The following is a 16,026-nucleotide window of genomic DNA, read 5'->3' as shown; positions in this document are numbered from 1 at the left end:
CTAGTGCCCCCTTACACACTAGACTGTTTATTTTTAACCAACCACTTTAAGAGATCTTTAAGTGATTGTAAAAGTTGTGATTTTGTTTTTGTTTTGTTTAGTTTATAAACATGTTATACTTACCTGCTCTGTGCTGTTCCTTTGCTGGCGGTACTAGCTCCTCCCCCCAGCCAAGTGCCCCCAATAGCAAGCTTCTTGCTATGGGGGCAGTTGAGCAGGTTCACTCCCCAGTGACAGGACATTGTCCATTCACACACAGAGCCCATCCTGCCACCCCTCCCCCCCCCACTCTCTTCTCATTGGCTCACTGGCTGTAATTGAAAGTTAATAATTGATCCTTATCAGCTTACTGTTAAGTGGCCAACACTGGAGAGAACCTGAAGTAGTATTTTCTGTAGGACAGATGGGTATTTCATCCCTTCTTGTTTCTATCCCATTAAGATTATGTTACCATAGCTTTATGTTAACAACTAAGTATAATTTAAAGGGTTGGTTCACACAATACTAACATTGCACACACTAGATTCAGTAGTAAGATGTCTCAGCTGAATTTGCTAGATCTGTCCCTCATGCTACAAAGCCCCACTGTGCCTGCTTTATTCTCCATTTTATAAAATAAATAAAATATCCACAACATGCAAATTGAGACTTGATGATAATGTTAATGACAAGTTGGTAGATCTGGCTATTGAAGTGTACTGATATTGGCAATAAAGTCTCAGAAATATATTAACCTCCCTGGCAGTATGATTCTCTTGGATTTTAGGTGCTGAAAGCGGTACCATTATTTTGCAGGTAATTCTTGTGAATGAGCAGCCCAAACCAACTGTATACATTTATTACATATATATATATATAAATATATATATATATATATATATATATATATATATATATATAATGTATACACTTGGTTTGGGCTGCTCATTCACAAGAATTATATATATATATATATATATATATATATATATATATATATATATATATATATATATGTATATATATATATATATATTATATATATATATATATATATATATATATATATATATATATATGTATATATATTATTATATATATATATATATATATATATATATATATATATATATATACATAAAAAGTACAGTAAAACTGCAGGAAAGGGCACTGGGGGGCAAACTAATGTGATTTTTTTTTTATTTTGTAATGTATCAGTGTGTTTGGTGTGTTTTTACATTTGAATTTGCCGCCGGTTCCACCCCCCTGCGAACGTCACGTCGCAGGAGACGGAAGCCGGGCACGGAGACGATCGGGAGGAAGATCCGCCGCTAGACACCGCCGAGACACTTCGCTGGATCCCGGTGACAAGGTAAGAAACCTCTCTTACAGGATCCAGCGATGCTTCTGGCGGTACCCCGAGTGTGGCTCGGGGTTGCCGCTTTTGGCTCTAAAATTTAACCCCGAGCCACACTCGGGAATACCGCTAAGAAGGTTAAGACTCTGTAAGTGATATAAAATTCAAGACAGGGCATAGCTAGTGCCAGGCACCAAGTGATGTCATGGGGGGGGGTAGTATTGAGAGAAGAAGGGCATTTTTGTTTTCAGGGTATTCTGTGTGTTACTTACTAATGATGCTTGCACTTTGTACATTATGCATTCCTGACCCTGCACTCTCTGCATTATGCCCTCCTGACCCAAAGCTAAGTAGGTACAGGTTTTATTTAATCATAACACTTTAATCCTACTACCACCACCACTGTTAATGCAATGTGGCCACACACCAATTACAGCAGCATAGTATGAATGCATCATTCCTCTGCACAGGATTCCCAAGGAAATCGCAGATATTTCATAATCCTAGCAACACCCCTGACTTCAAACTTTCTTTGTTTAAATATAAGGCTTGGTTCACATTACTGCAACCTGAAATTTAAGCGACTCATGGTGCAAATTTGGCAGGCGACTTCCTGGCAATGTGCTGGCGACTTGATGTGGCTTGAGTACTACTTTGATGTGACTTTCAGGGAATGCCTAGGTAATCTTCCTGTAAATTTGGATCTAAAATCAAATCAATGGTGATGAGGATCCAACTCAAAGGTGACTTCAATAAAAGTCTATGAGCACAAGTTGGATAGAAGTCGCCTTGAAATAGTACAGGAACCTTTTCTAAAGTCGAAGCAACTTCAGTAGCGCAAATTAGGACAGCTCTCATTGACTAACATGGGATTTTTACATCTCATGCGACATGGGGTCTCACAAGTTGGATCCCAAGACGTAGCAGTGTGAACCGAGCCTAAATGAACAAGGATTTGCAGAAAACAAACTGTATTTATATACAGCTGATATGCTCACCATATAATATTTATAGTGTACACACAAAAATCTACATAGCTAAAGGCCATTAGACATTGTTGCTTAGCCCTCTGCACACTACTGTATACTTAAAACATGTAAAAACTTTCTCTGCATACAAAAGAAGGATTCATAGATCCAAATATTGTAATAGAAGCATAGCTAAACCAAACCATACCTCAGTGACCTCTTGTCCATCATAGAAAATGAGCTGTATAAGTTGAAATACATTTTCACTGTGATGGATAATCTTTTTCTTAGGATTGTCATTTTTGGGAAATGATAATTTAGGATAAAAATAAAGTTCAAATAACAATTAAAGGATATTTTCTAAAACCTGTGATGGATAACTCTAAAACTGTACAAATTGTAAAAACACAAAAATATAAATTTACACTTACAACAATTTACATAAACCATTTAATATGGAAAAATAGTTGAAATTATTTGCATCTCTGTACCTTTATTTAAATATTTAACCGTTGTGAAAATTGTGATATCCCTATCCATATATTAACCAATTGGATTTGAGCACAAACACTTGCATTCACACGACCAGAAGTCATTACTGTAATGAAACTCCAAGGGAAGCTCACATTTGTTGACTTGCCAATAAAATGCTACATATTGTAACTTCAAGGCTTTGATGTGTCTGGCAAAGAACAGGATATAATTATGAGACCTTAACTGATCGTGCTAAGTTCAATTATTCTGGGTTTAAAATGTTACAGCATTTATACATAATGCAATATCACAGTGATGTTAGACATCACGCGCTGTGTTCTGTTTGTCGATCTCATTGTGACAGAACTGTATCACCTTTGTTGTGTAAAATGGCTGTTTTACTATTTGAATGTTTAAAGTGGTTTTGGAATCTAATCTAGTATCTGTCCTGACTCGCAAACTCTATAAATGAGCTTTCAAAATATTTGTCATACTTCAGGAGCGGATGGCTGAAGTGTCATTTACTGTGGAAAAATGTTACAGCTTATAAATGTTTCAAATACACAAATTGGTGACTAATCTAATTAACATCTGCTCCACCAGAGACTTTAAAAGGATCCTTCTAAATGGAATAAGGTCAAATCTGTCTATAAAAGGCCAAAGCAGGCATGGTAATGGCTACATATACCTCATTAAAGACATGCCATCTATCATAAAAGCTGTAACAAATGTTAAACTATCAGGATCTTTCTTCTCATGGCATTAAATAATGACAGGAGAATATTCATAGTGAAGCTGAACAAGCATTTGCACTTCTTATACTGTAGACATATTTAATAAGCATGTTGTTAAATACACTGCTCTTAAAAGTAAGGCCAAATGTCGTACAGGTGCCTCTCTTAAAGTTAGAATATCATCAAAAAAAGGCAATTTATTTCAGTAATTCAATTCAAAAAGTTAAACTCATACAGTATATTTTATATAGATGCATTACACACAGAGTGATAAATTTCAAGCATTTCGTTCTCATAATTTTGATGATTAGGGCTTACAGCTAGTTCAAACCCAAAATTCAGTACCTCAGAAAATTAGAATATTACATACAGTAGGACCAATAAAAAAAGTATTTTTAACACAGAAATGTTGGCTTACTGAAAAGTATGTCCATCTACAGTATAGTATGCACTCAATACTTGGTTGGGCACCTTTTCCATGAATTACTTCATCAATGCAACCTGGCATGGAGTTGATCAGCCTGTGGCACTGCTGAGGTGTTATGGAAGCCCATGTTTCTTTGATAGTGGCTTTCAGCTCATCTGCATTGTTGGGTCTGGTGTCTCTCATCTTCCTCTAGATAATACCCCACAGATTCTCTATGGGGTTTAGGTCAAGCGAGTTTGCTGGCCAATCAAGCACAGTGATACCATGATTATTAAACCAGGTATTTCTACTTTTGGCAGTGTGGGCAGCTGCCAGGTCCTGCTGGAAAATGAAATCAGCATCTCCATAAAGCTGGTCAGCAAAGGGAAACTTGAAGTGCTCTAGAAGGGCTGCACTGACTTTGGACTTTATAAAACACAGTGGACCAACACCAGTAGATGACAATGCTTCCCAAATCATCACTGACTGTGGAAACTTCACACTGGACCTCATGCAACTTGGATTCTGACTCCACTCTACCTCCAGACTCTGGTATCTTTATTTTCAAATGAAATGCAAATATTTCCACAGTAAGTGATAATTTCGGGAGCCATGTTGGTCCTCTGTGTTTTATGAAGTCTAAAGTTAGCGCAGCCCTCTACCAGGAAATTCTAGAGCACTTCATGCTTCCCTTTGCTGACCAGCTTTATGGAGATGCCGATTTCATTTTCCAGCAGGACTAGGCACCTGCCCACACTGCCAAAAATAACAATACCTGATTTAATGATCATGGTATCAATGTGCTTGATTGGCCTGTAAACTCGCCTGACCTAAACCCCACAGAGAATCTGTGGGGTATTGTCAAGAGGAAGATGAGAGACACTGGAACCAACAATGCAGACAAAATGAAGGCCGATATCATAGAAACATGGGCTTCCATAACACCTCAGCAGTGCCATAGGCTGATTGCATCTATGCCACGCCACATAAATACAGTAATTCATGCAAAAGGAGCCCCAACCAAGTATTGAGTGCAAGTATTGAGTTACACTTTGCTACAATGTAAAGTAGTGAGTGTAGAGCATGTATAACAGTGTAAATTTGCTGCCCCCTCAAAATAACTCCACACAACAGAGAGCCATTTTTGTCCAAACCGCTGGCAACAAAAGTGAGTACACCCCTGAGTGAAAATGTCCAAATTGGGCCCAATTAGCCATTTTCCCTCCCCAATGTCATGTGACTCATTAGTTTTACAAGGTCTCAGGTCTGAATGGGGAGCAGGTGTGTTAAATTTAATGTTATCGCTCTCACTCTCTCATACTGGTCACTGGAAGTTTAACATGGCACCTCATAGCAAAGAACTCTCTGAGAATCTGAAAAAAATAATTGTTGCTCTACATAAAGATGGCCTAGGCTATAAGAATATTGCCAAGACCCTGAAACTGAGCTTCAGTATGGTGGCCAAGACCATACAGCGGTTTAACAGGACAGGTTCCACTCAGAAAAGGCCTTGCCATGGTTGACCAAAGAAGTTGAGTGAGCGTGCTCAGCATCATATCCAGAGGTTGTCTTTGGGAAATAGACGTATGAGTGCTGCCAGCATTGCTGCAGAAGTTGAAGGGATGGGGGGTCAGCCTTTCAGTGCTCAGACCATATGAAGCACACTGCATCAAATTGGTCTGCATGGTTATCATCCCAGAAGGAAGCCTCTTCTAAAGATGATGCACAAGAAAGCCCGCAAACATTTTGCTGAAGACAAGCAGACTAAGGACATGGATTACTGGAACCATGTCCTGTGGTCTGATGAGACCAAGATAAACTTATTTGGTTCAGGTGATGTCAAGCGTGTGTGGCGGCAACCAGGTGAAGAATACAAAGACAAGTGTGTCTTGTCTACAGTCAAGCATGGTGGTGGGAGCGTAATGGTCTGGGGCAGCATGAGTGCTGCCAGCACTGGGGAGCTACAATTCATTGAGGGAACCATAAATGCCAACATACTGAAGCAGAGCATGATCCTCTCCCTTCAGAGTCTGGGCCGCAGGGCAGTATTCCAACATGATAATGACCCTAAACACTCCTCCAAGACGACCACTGCCTTGCTAAAGAAGCCAAGGGTAAAGGTGATGAACTGACCAAGCATGTCTCCAGATCTAAACCCTATTGAGCATCTGTGGGACATCCTCAAATTGAAGGTGCAGGAGCACAAGGTCTTTAACATCCACCGGCTCCGTGATGTTGTCATGGAGGAGTGGAAGAGGAATCCAGTGGCTACCTGTGAAGCTTTGGTGATCTCAATGCCCAAGAGGGTTAAGGCAGTGCTGGAAAATAATGGTGGCCACACAAAATATTGACACTTTGTGCCCAATTTGGACATTTTCACTTAGGGGGTGTACTCACTTTTGTTGCCAGCGGTTTAGACATTAATGGCTGTGTGTTGAGTTATTTTGAGGGGACAGCAAATTTACACTGTTATACAAGCTGTACATTTACTCTTTTACATTGTAGCAAAGTGTCATTTCTTCAGTGTTGTCACATGAAAATAAATAGTAAAATATTTCCATAGAAAACCTTAGGAACCAGTGATGAGGCTTAAAGATCGTAGGCATCCTCGATATCCATTAAGGTCAGAAAGTACCCCTGCTGAAGCGAAGGGATCATCTACTGGTTAGATTCCATCCTGAATTTTTGCAGTCACAAAAACCTTGAGATCCAAAAGACACCTGGCATCTCTGTTTCGCTTTAGAATCATACAAAGGTTTAAATAGAAGCAGTAAAACTTCTATCCCTCCTGGTGCAAGCATGATTACATGCTGAAATGTTTTTTATTTTTTTTTGAAAATTTGTTTTTATTGAAATTTTGCACATAAAAACAGACAACACAATGCCACGCAGGGCAACACTTACAACCAAGACAACAGGTCAACAACTCCGAGAGGGGCTTCCGCATATCTGCCGCCTGTATCGCCACTTCAAGAGCTGAAGTTTTAATCACAACCCGGGGGGGACCTAAACGGAGTTGAAGATAACGAAAAAAATATTTATTGGGCAGATCATAACGCGCCTTCAGAGCATCAAAGGTGCACAACTCCCCACCAGAGACAATATCCCCCAACAACTTAACCCCTTTGACGGCCCAGATGGCAGGATCAGGGATCGAAGCAAAATGAGGAAATTTGGGGTTCCACCACAATGGGGAGGCCGGGGATACACCAGTTGCTCCTGGCTCCACCAGCATCAGCATATGGTCCCAGGCCTTGATGGTAGAGCGCATCGTCCCTGTCAGCTGAAATTTAGCCCTGGACCCCCGTTGCAGCAAAAGCCAAAGACTCTCATAGGAGCCCAAAACAGCCGCCTCCAGCACCGTGGCCGAATCCCCATCGTCCCCCATAAGCCAGCACCGCGCCACCACTCCCTGCCCGGCCAGGAAATATTTATAAAGATCAGGCAGAGCCAGTCCCCCCTGACCCCAGGGCTCCTGTAACACTTGCATGCCAATTCTAGGATGGGAGTTACCCCATATAAAGGAACCTATCAGGCCATGAACGCGACGGAAGAACGACCGTGGAACCCACACCGGCGAATTCCTAAGGAAATACAAAAAGACAGGGAGGAATTTCATCTTTACCAAATTAATGCGCCCCAGAACCGACAAAGGTAAGTCGCGCCACACCTCCGCCCTGCGTTTAAAGATCTCCAGCAAAGGGAGAAGATTCAGATTGAGATAGTCTGCCACTCTCGCCGACACCCTGACTCCCAGGTACGTGAACTCAGTCACCCATTTCAATGGCAACGCCCCATCCGCTGCAGCAATAGCACCAGGATCAATGGGGAGCATGGTGGATTTATCCCAATTAACCCTTAGGCCAGAAAATTTAGCAAAAGTGTCAAGGATATTGAAGACCGCCTGCAGGGAAGCATTAGGATCCTTCAAAAACAAAAGCATATCATCCGCATAGAGCGCCAGGCACTCTTTAATGGAGCCCACTTCCAGCGCCCCCACCTCTGGAGACGCACGCAATGCAATAGCCAAAGGTTCGATCATCAGGGAGAACAGAAAGGGCGAAAGAGGGCAGCCCTGCCTTGTCCCCCTACCCACCCCAAAAAAGGGAGATAGGGTGGATCCGATCTTCAATGCCATACGCGGGGAAGAATACAGGAGGGAAATCCATTTGCAAAATTTAGGACCAAACCCCATGCTCCGCAGCACCACCCCTATGTAGACCCAATCCACCGCGTCAAAGGCCTTGGCAATGTCCAGCGACACCACCACTCTAGTGCCAACAGAGGCATGCGACACCTGTAAATGTGTAAACAGGCGTCGAAGGTTGGTGTCTGTGGACTTGCCCGGCATGAATCCGGTCTGATCAATGTCCACCAGGGAAGGCAGGACCACTGCCAGCCTAGTAGCCAAGACCCTCGTGAGTATCTTGAGATCCACATTGAGCAGGGCAATGGGGCGATAGGAGGAACACAGGGTGTGGTCCTTACCCGGCTTGGGCAGGAGAACAACATATGCCTCGAGCATGGAGCCCGGCAGGGCCTCCTGATCGAAACACGTCGCATACAAAGCCTGGAGCCTGGGAGCCAAGGAGTCCGAATACTGCCGATACCACTCCACCGGGAACCCATCAGGGCCTGGCGACTTATTGGGGGGGAAGGACGAGATGGCTTTCTCAATTTCCTTCAACGTGATGTCATTATCCAACCACGCACTGTCCTCTCCCTCCAAGACCGGAATCGGCAATCCAGATAAAAGGCGCTCCAACTCTCCCAGGTCGTATGCAGGCAGAGGTGAATAAGTGTCAGAATAGTAATCCATAAAGACCCAGGAGATCTCCCCCGGGTCCCTAACCAAGTCCCCCGAACCAGACCTAATACATGGAACACTTACCGAAGCCCTCTGGTCTGCCACCAAAAAAGCCAACAGCTTACCATTTTTGTCCCCCTTCTCAAAAAGTGACTCCGCTCTATGTTTAAGATTGGCATGCGCAAAATCAGTATCCAACAAAGCCAAACGCCTCCTGGCCTCCTCCAGGGCCGCATAGGCCGCCGGTCCTGGAGAAGCCGAGTATTCCTCCTCCAACCTACGGACTTCCAGCAGAACAGCCTCTCTATCAGCGTTAGCTTCCCTACGGGACGCCTTAATCGCAGAGATGTAATGACCCCGCATGACCGCTTTGAAAGCATCCCACAGGACCACCCCAGCCGTGGACGAGGCATGATCGTCCCAATATGCAGGCATTTGGGGCTCCACCTGCTGCATCACCTTTTCGGTCTGCAGCCACCCCGGCAACAGGCGCCAAGCACCCCTGGTCCCGCCAGCCCCCACCCGTAGAGTCAGTAGCAGTGGGTTATGATCGGAGAGACCCCCCACCAAATAGGTGGCATCCTGGACCAGGGGAAGACAAGACTCATTAGCAAAGGCCAGATCTATTCTGGACGCCGTTCTGTGCACCCCAGACCAGCAGGAGTAGCCACGCACCCCAGGATTTTTCCAGCGCCACAGCTCCGTAAGCTGAGCCGCGGAAGACCAGGACACAAGTTCAGGGGACGACAGTCTACCCGGGTTAAAAGAGTCCAGCCCGCCATCCAGAACAGCATTGAAATCCCCCGCCATGATAAGAGGAAGGTGCATATAAGGGGCCAGGGTCACCAGGAGATCTACCAGAACTTGGGAGTGGAACGGGGGAGGTAAGTAAACACTCACCAGAACCACCTGCCGGTTAAATAACTCCAGGAGAACAATAACATACCGTCCGCCAGGATCCGTAATTACCTTTTGAATTGAGCAGGGTGCATTTCTACCAAGCAAAATGGATACCCCACGGGCATACGTGGAGTACGTGGCGTTGAAGATCCTCTGAATCCAGGGCCTCTTCAATCCAAATGCGTCTCCTGGAGGAGGATAACATGAGGTTGCACAGTTTTTATATACCGAAATATAGCCGTGCGTTTCACCTTGTCATTGAGACCTCGCACATTCCATGACATAATCTTAATTAGCTCAGCCATAGAACAGCAGAGGGGCACATAGCAGGAGGGAGCCGGAGGACCAAGCACAGCCCGAGGACCAACCCGATCCTCCAGCTCCATCCAGACACGTAGCAATACATAAACATAAGAAAGATAGACATTGACCACCGGATGGAGCCTGGAGCCTAGAACAACAACATCCCTGCTGTGATACCCAAACCTGAAACAAGAAAAAGTGCAACAGGGTATCCAGCCTAATCCCAAAACCCAGCAAAAAATTTAAAGGCATGGCTGCAACATAGAACCGCAGCCGGCGTCACTCGTGTCCACCAGAGGCAGCCCCAAAAAAGGGGGCTGTCAGATCTGCAGTCCCAAAAAAGGGGAAAGAAAAAGGGAAAAAAACAAAAACTTCTAAGTAGGGCGAAGAAAAAGCAAGAAAAATAAACTGAAAAAAAAAAGATAAGTCAAGTTCAACGACGTGTAGCACACAGAGCTCCACTGAACTGTATTCCACTCCACAACCCCAGGGACAGAAGCAAGGATCCAACCCAGGGCAATCCAGGAAGCTTCATGGCAGGATCATCAATGCAGGTACTGTAGATGCCCCCCATCAGCTACGGAGGAGCCAGAAGGTGTGTAGACAGGAGCCTAAAATAGGGGGCATAGAGAAGCAGGGCCCCAAGAGTCCCATACCATCCTGGAGGGCGGGTGCACCATAGGAGATTAAATAGATTCCAACCAGTCCACAGCCTCCCCAGCCGAATTGAAGAACAGGACGTTTCCCTTGTAATCCACACGCAGGCGGCTCGGGTACATCATGCCATACTTCAGGCCCTTGGTCCGCAGGATTTTACGCACTTCAGTAAACGATCTGCGCTTTTTCTGCGTTTCCACAGAGAAATCAGGAAATAGCATTATCTTACTGTTCTCAAACTGCAACTCCTTCCGTTTCCTGGCTTCAGTGAGAATGCGGTCCCTGTCACGGAAGTTCAAAAAACGGACCAAAAAGGGGCGCAGGGGGGCCCCGGGCGGCCTAGGTCCAGTGGGAACCCTATGGGCTCCTTCCACCACGTAGGTCGGGGGAGGGGGAGGCAACTTGAGCAGATCACAAAAGAAGGTCTCAGCAAACAATGTAGAATTAGATCCCTCAGCCTTCTCTGGCAAGCCGACCACCCTGATATTGTTGCGACGCTGCCGATTCTCAGCATCCTCCATTTTGTCTGCCATAGCATTCACCTGGGCCTGCAAAGCAATGAGCTGTGCCGAATGGGAAGCAGTGACATCCTCCACCTCAGATACACGGCCTTCAGGCTCCGTCAGGCGCCCCCTGAATTTATCCAAATCATGGCGGATCAGGGTGCATTCAGAGGCCAGGTGATCAATCCGGAGCATTAGGGCAGTTTTAGAAGCGTCTATAGCTGCCAGGATGGGAGCGGTGATATCCCCCCCTCCGGGTGACCCCCCAGTCTGTCCAGCGGACCCCCGTGATGACCCCTCGGTACCTGCGTCCAGCGGTTGTTCCAGAGGAGGCTTCCCGGCCCCCGCAGACATCTTCCCCGACTGTGAGGAGGCTCGGGTGCCTGTGGCTGCAGAGGGAGGAGAGGAGGCCTGCACTTGCAAGATGGCGGCGGCCGCTTTCACGCCTCGCGGCGGGACCGATCGTTGAGGCCCGCGGGGTCGATGTAGAAACCCCGGATTTTCTCCCCGGCATTCGTGCCCCACCTGTGCCCGATGCGGAGTAGGGCAAAACCGCCGTGATCCGAGGCACAGGGACCGTGGATGGAGCCGGATAAGGTCAGGATTATGAGGAGCTCTGAAGAGACACGTCTGGCGCCGTCTACATCCCGGCCACGCCCCAGACTGACTGACCACATGCTGAAATATTTGAGCGCATATCGCATTGAGGGGCAAAATCTTTGAAATTACAGCTTGAAACCACTTGACAGTACACTATGGACCCTACAATGTCCTGTGTTCAGACAGCTGCAATGGCCAATCAGCATCCCCCCATCCACAAGATTAATTGAGTGTGGGCACCCAATTAATGGAAATAGAACCTGTCTCTGTACTTGGAGGTCTTCGGGTTCCTGTTCTTCTTGAGGAAATGAGTGGTAGGCTTCTGCTTGGAGCCTGTCCTGTGGCTGACAAAAAGACTGCTTTTTATCATGTGAAAAATGTGTCTCTTTTGCCTTCAAGGACAACAGTATGATTTTTGCAACAGTCATACTTTGAATGAAACCATCCAATGACAGCCCAAACAAATGCTGATCCTCAAAGTTCATCCGCCAAGTCTATGGTTGGAGAACACCACATTTAAGAGAATCCCTCCATCATAGGGTTTTGCTGTGAAAAAACATTTTAGAGGCAAAAACACCTTCTCAGCATTCACCCTGAAAGTGAGGATGCACTGGAAAGGATTTGGGAATATTTAGCTCACATCTGCCAAAAACCAATCGTGGTCCCTGTGTCTGTGACAGGTCAGGACCCTGAGCCTCTTCAAAACAGGACTTTCTATCCTAACTGGCTTCCTCTTCTTGGCTTCCTCTTCTTCAACATTCTTGTTCAAAGCATGATCCCCTGACACCTCATCTTCTCACATTAGGAAAGGATGGATAGGAGAATGCACGTGTTTGCATCCCAGGCATTGCAACCCAGTGAAAACCACTGACCGCTGTTCACATAAGCCTGAGATGGCTGTTACAAATTCCTCCCTAGACACATGGAAAATGGAGGAACATGCCCCTGAAACAGTGACAAAACAGATAAGGGGGCAGTAAATCAGAATTCATCTGACCCTGTGGGGAGCTATAACAGTATTACAGGGCAAACCAAGTAGAAGGCCTTCCCTATCAGAAGAAAGGATTTGGGAGCCCACGCCTTTGTCTCCCCCCCACCTTGTCTACCACCCCACCACCTATCTGCCTGCCATGGTTGCACCATGGATTGCTGAGGTGATACAAGGCCTCAACCTGTAAGGCAGTGATGGCGAGCCTTGACACCCCAGATGTTTTGGAACCACATTTGCCATGATGCTCATGCACTATGCAGTTTAGTTGAACATCATGGGAAATGTAGTTCCAAAACATCTGGGGTGCCAAGGTTTGCCATCACAGCTATAAGGGAAACAATGTTGCCACCAAGCTTATAGGAGTGTTTTTCAGCAGCAAAAAATACCTAGTGGCTTTGCACCCCCACCAGACGCCACACCCACGCACACACACACACATACACCAGGAGAACCATTGTCCAATCGTCCACTCCTCAGACCTCTTAATTGGTCAGATAATTTCTGTCAACACCCTCCTCATGGACAAGAAAAGAGTGTTTGCATCCATGGTCTTCAGCTCTCTTTTACCATCAAAACAAGGGGCACCTATCAAGACTTATGACAGCCACTGTGCCATCTTGCGACTTTGCTGAACCAGGACTTGATAAGTATTTTTCATTCCTCAACCCTTTTTGTTTTCTGTTGCATTATTGTCTCTTTTTCCATTGTAATACTTTATTATTCTGTAAATATTTTGTTTGCACCATTTTTTTCTTGACCGTCTTCTTTTTTGTTACACAATACATGATTGTTAAATTGTTAATATTGTCTCTAATGAATTAATGCAGACATTAAAGAATCTCTATCTCTTTGAAGGACGCTACTATATGATAAATTGCTGGAAATACCTGTCTGTGGTGACAGTATGTGTTACAGATGTTTGTTGTTAAGTCAACAGAAAATCTCTCTCAGTCTGTTGGCACTTAGATTGTGGCCCCACAACCTGCAAAATCTTTGTGCAGGGTGAAGCTGAGAGTGGCATTGTCACTTGTCAATGACAGCATAGTGTAAGGCTGACCAGTCATTTGCCACAAGTTAAAATAACAAAATTGCAACGCTCAAAAAATAGTTCTTAAAATCTGATTACAGGTTATTAGTCCATAACTGATGGATAACTTAAAACTGGATAAGTCACTCACCACAGTAACTCCAATACCATAGGAAAATTGTACCTGGTGGATGCACAAAATAGAATATACGAAAGTGTCCATCTTAACTTAAGTTTCTTCCATAGGATGACACATGAGCAGGAAGCATGGAAAATAAAAATCTGATGGTGTAGTATTTAAATTGACAACATATGCAGCAGAGAAAGGAGATCACCTGTGATGTAATAATGACACAGACTTCAGTGTTCCACTCCTGTCACCCCACATGCAATGCAAACTCACCAGATAGATAATTATAACACGCTTATCATCAAAGCCATAACTCCAAACATCCTGTCATGCGAGTCTTTGAGCAACGATGAAGTACACACCTCGTTCTCTCCATGTAACCATCAGAATAGAACAAGACAATGTGTCACGAAATCCATTTATTGAATAACATCCAGATTATAATGCTTTCCTTCCTGTTTGTCAGCTATTTGAAGATTGTCTCTGTTACATTCAGGCCAGGAATAGAGGCCACCAGAAGGGATAAAGCAGCCCATACATGATTCATTATTTTTGTTCAACCAGCAGGTTGAACTAAAACAAAAATGACTTTATTCCCCCATCCACACCAGGAATGACTCCCGCTGAGGTATTGTATGCTGACAGTGGGGAGACTTCCTGACCATCAGAATACACTGATCAACACTGCCAACTATAGCCCGCAGTGCTGATCATCAGGAAATTTTCCAGTAGGCTGGTTGTATACAAGTTAATCAGTAGATCAACTTCTGTGCAACCAGCCTGCCCATACACGGATCAAAATTCAGCTCCATGTATAGCTGGCTTAAAAGAGAAGTTCATGGTTTAAAAAAAAAAACATTTATACTCATCTAGGTGGATGCAGCATCGATCCTTTGCTACATCTGTCCCCTGCCAGCTCTGTAGTAAGACCTGAGTGATTAAACACTGCTGATTGCTCAGTTCTCCATCTCTGCTCTCCCCTCCAGTGCTCACTGGAGCACTGGGCTGTGGAGGGGGCGGAAGGAGCTAGCTTAGGTTCTCAGCGGATTGCTGAGAGGCTGAGTTAAGTTCCAGTCCAGGTTTCTGGGTGGATACTGATAATGTGGTCAGAATCTTTTCAGTCGATGGCTTTAGACACTGTCAGAGCCTAGACCGGTTCTGTGACGCCAGCCAAGGGCTTTAGCCCGCTGTCAGCTGAAAACAGATCACAGTAGTGCAGAACGAACTGCACTCCTGTTATCCATAGGAGAAGTATAGCTAAAAAAACTTTAGCTATACTTCTCTTTTTATTCACTATTATAACACCTAGAGTCAGAATACTACAACATATACAAATGTTGCAATTCATTAACAATATATTAACACAGAAATGTTGCCTAACTGCACTGAATTAGTTGCAATAGTTTAATTGGTTCTTACAGGCTTTATTTGCATACCTTCATTTCTTTCTGCACTTTATTACTAGATAGGCTTATATGTTTCTAACTTGACTTGTCTGCCTCCCATTTTTTTTAGAAATACCTGATAATACCTGACAGTGGATAGACAGTTTACAAGCTGCCTGCGTACTATTCCCCCCAGAAAACAAAATTCTTTGGTGTATGCAGCTCTGCTCTGTTTTGGCACTGGTGACATAGGATCTGTCTATCATGTATTGTCTGCATCAATATATTATCTGCAAAGGTAGCACATATGGTTCATATGTTGGTTATAGAGTGAATGTATCATCTAACGCAGGGGTGTCAAACTAAATTTCATTGTGGGCAGCATCAGCAACATAGTTGCCCTCAAAGGGCTGGTTGTATTTGTAAGACTATGTATCTAATCAGATACATAGGAGTACTCAGGAGTATGCGGTGTACAGAATACACAATTCAGTTGTGCGCTGCAGACAGACTGCAGGGTTCAGGAGTGTGCTACATACAGAGTACAGAGTACAGTGCTGATCTCAGATGTGTGCTACATACAGAGTGTGGAGTTCAGGGGTGCACTACATAAGGAGTGTAGGGTTACCAGTGTGCTATGAACCCCCAGAAGCTTCTTTGTATCTCACCTACCTCACATCTCACCTACGTCAGTCTAGACTGCTCCACCTCTCTCTCTCTCTCACTTGCCGGGGGATCCTTGGTCAGCATCTGTCCCCACCTTGCCCTGATGTGAGTGTGTGCAGGTAGGCAGGAACCTGTGAGA

The 16,026-nt window shown here is 44.7% G+C and overlaps 1 protein-coding gene across 1 annotated transcript in view; it reads right to left on the bottom strand.

Moving 5' to 3' along the window:
* The window catches only part of LOC309553312 (uncharacterized protein), a 177,413-nt gene that overhangs the window by 53,101 nt on the left and 108,286 nt on the right, over positions 1 to 16,026 (bottom strand). The gene's annotated exons all lie outside the window — the stretch shown is intronic.

The sequence above is a fragment of the Pelophylax lessonae genome, assembly GCF_965119305.1.
Source record: "Pelophylax lessonae genome assembly, chromosome: 4".
Taxonomy (NCBI): Eukaryota; Metazoa; Chordata; class Amphibia; order Anura; family Ranidae; genus Pelophylax; species Pelophylax lessonae.
Note: the sequence above shows the minus strand (reverse complement) of the source record. Positions and strands in the feature narration are given on the sequence as shown.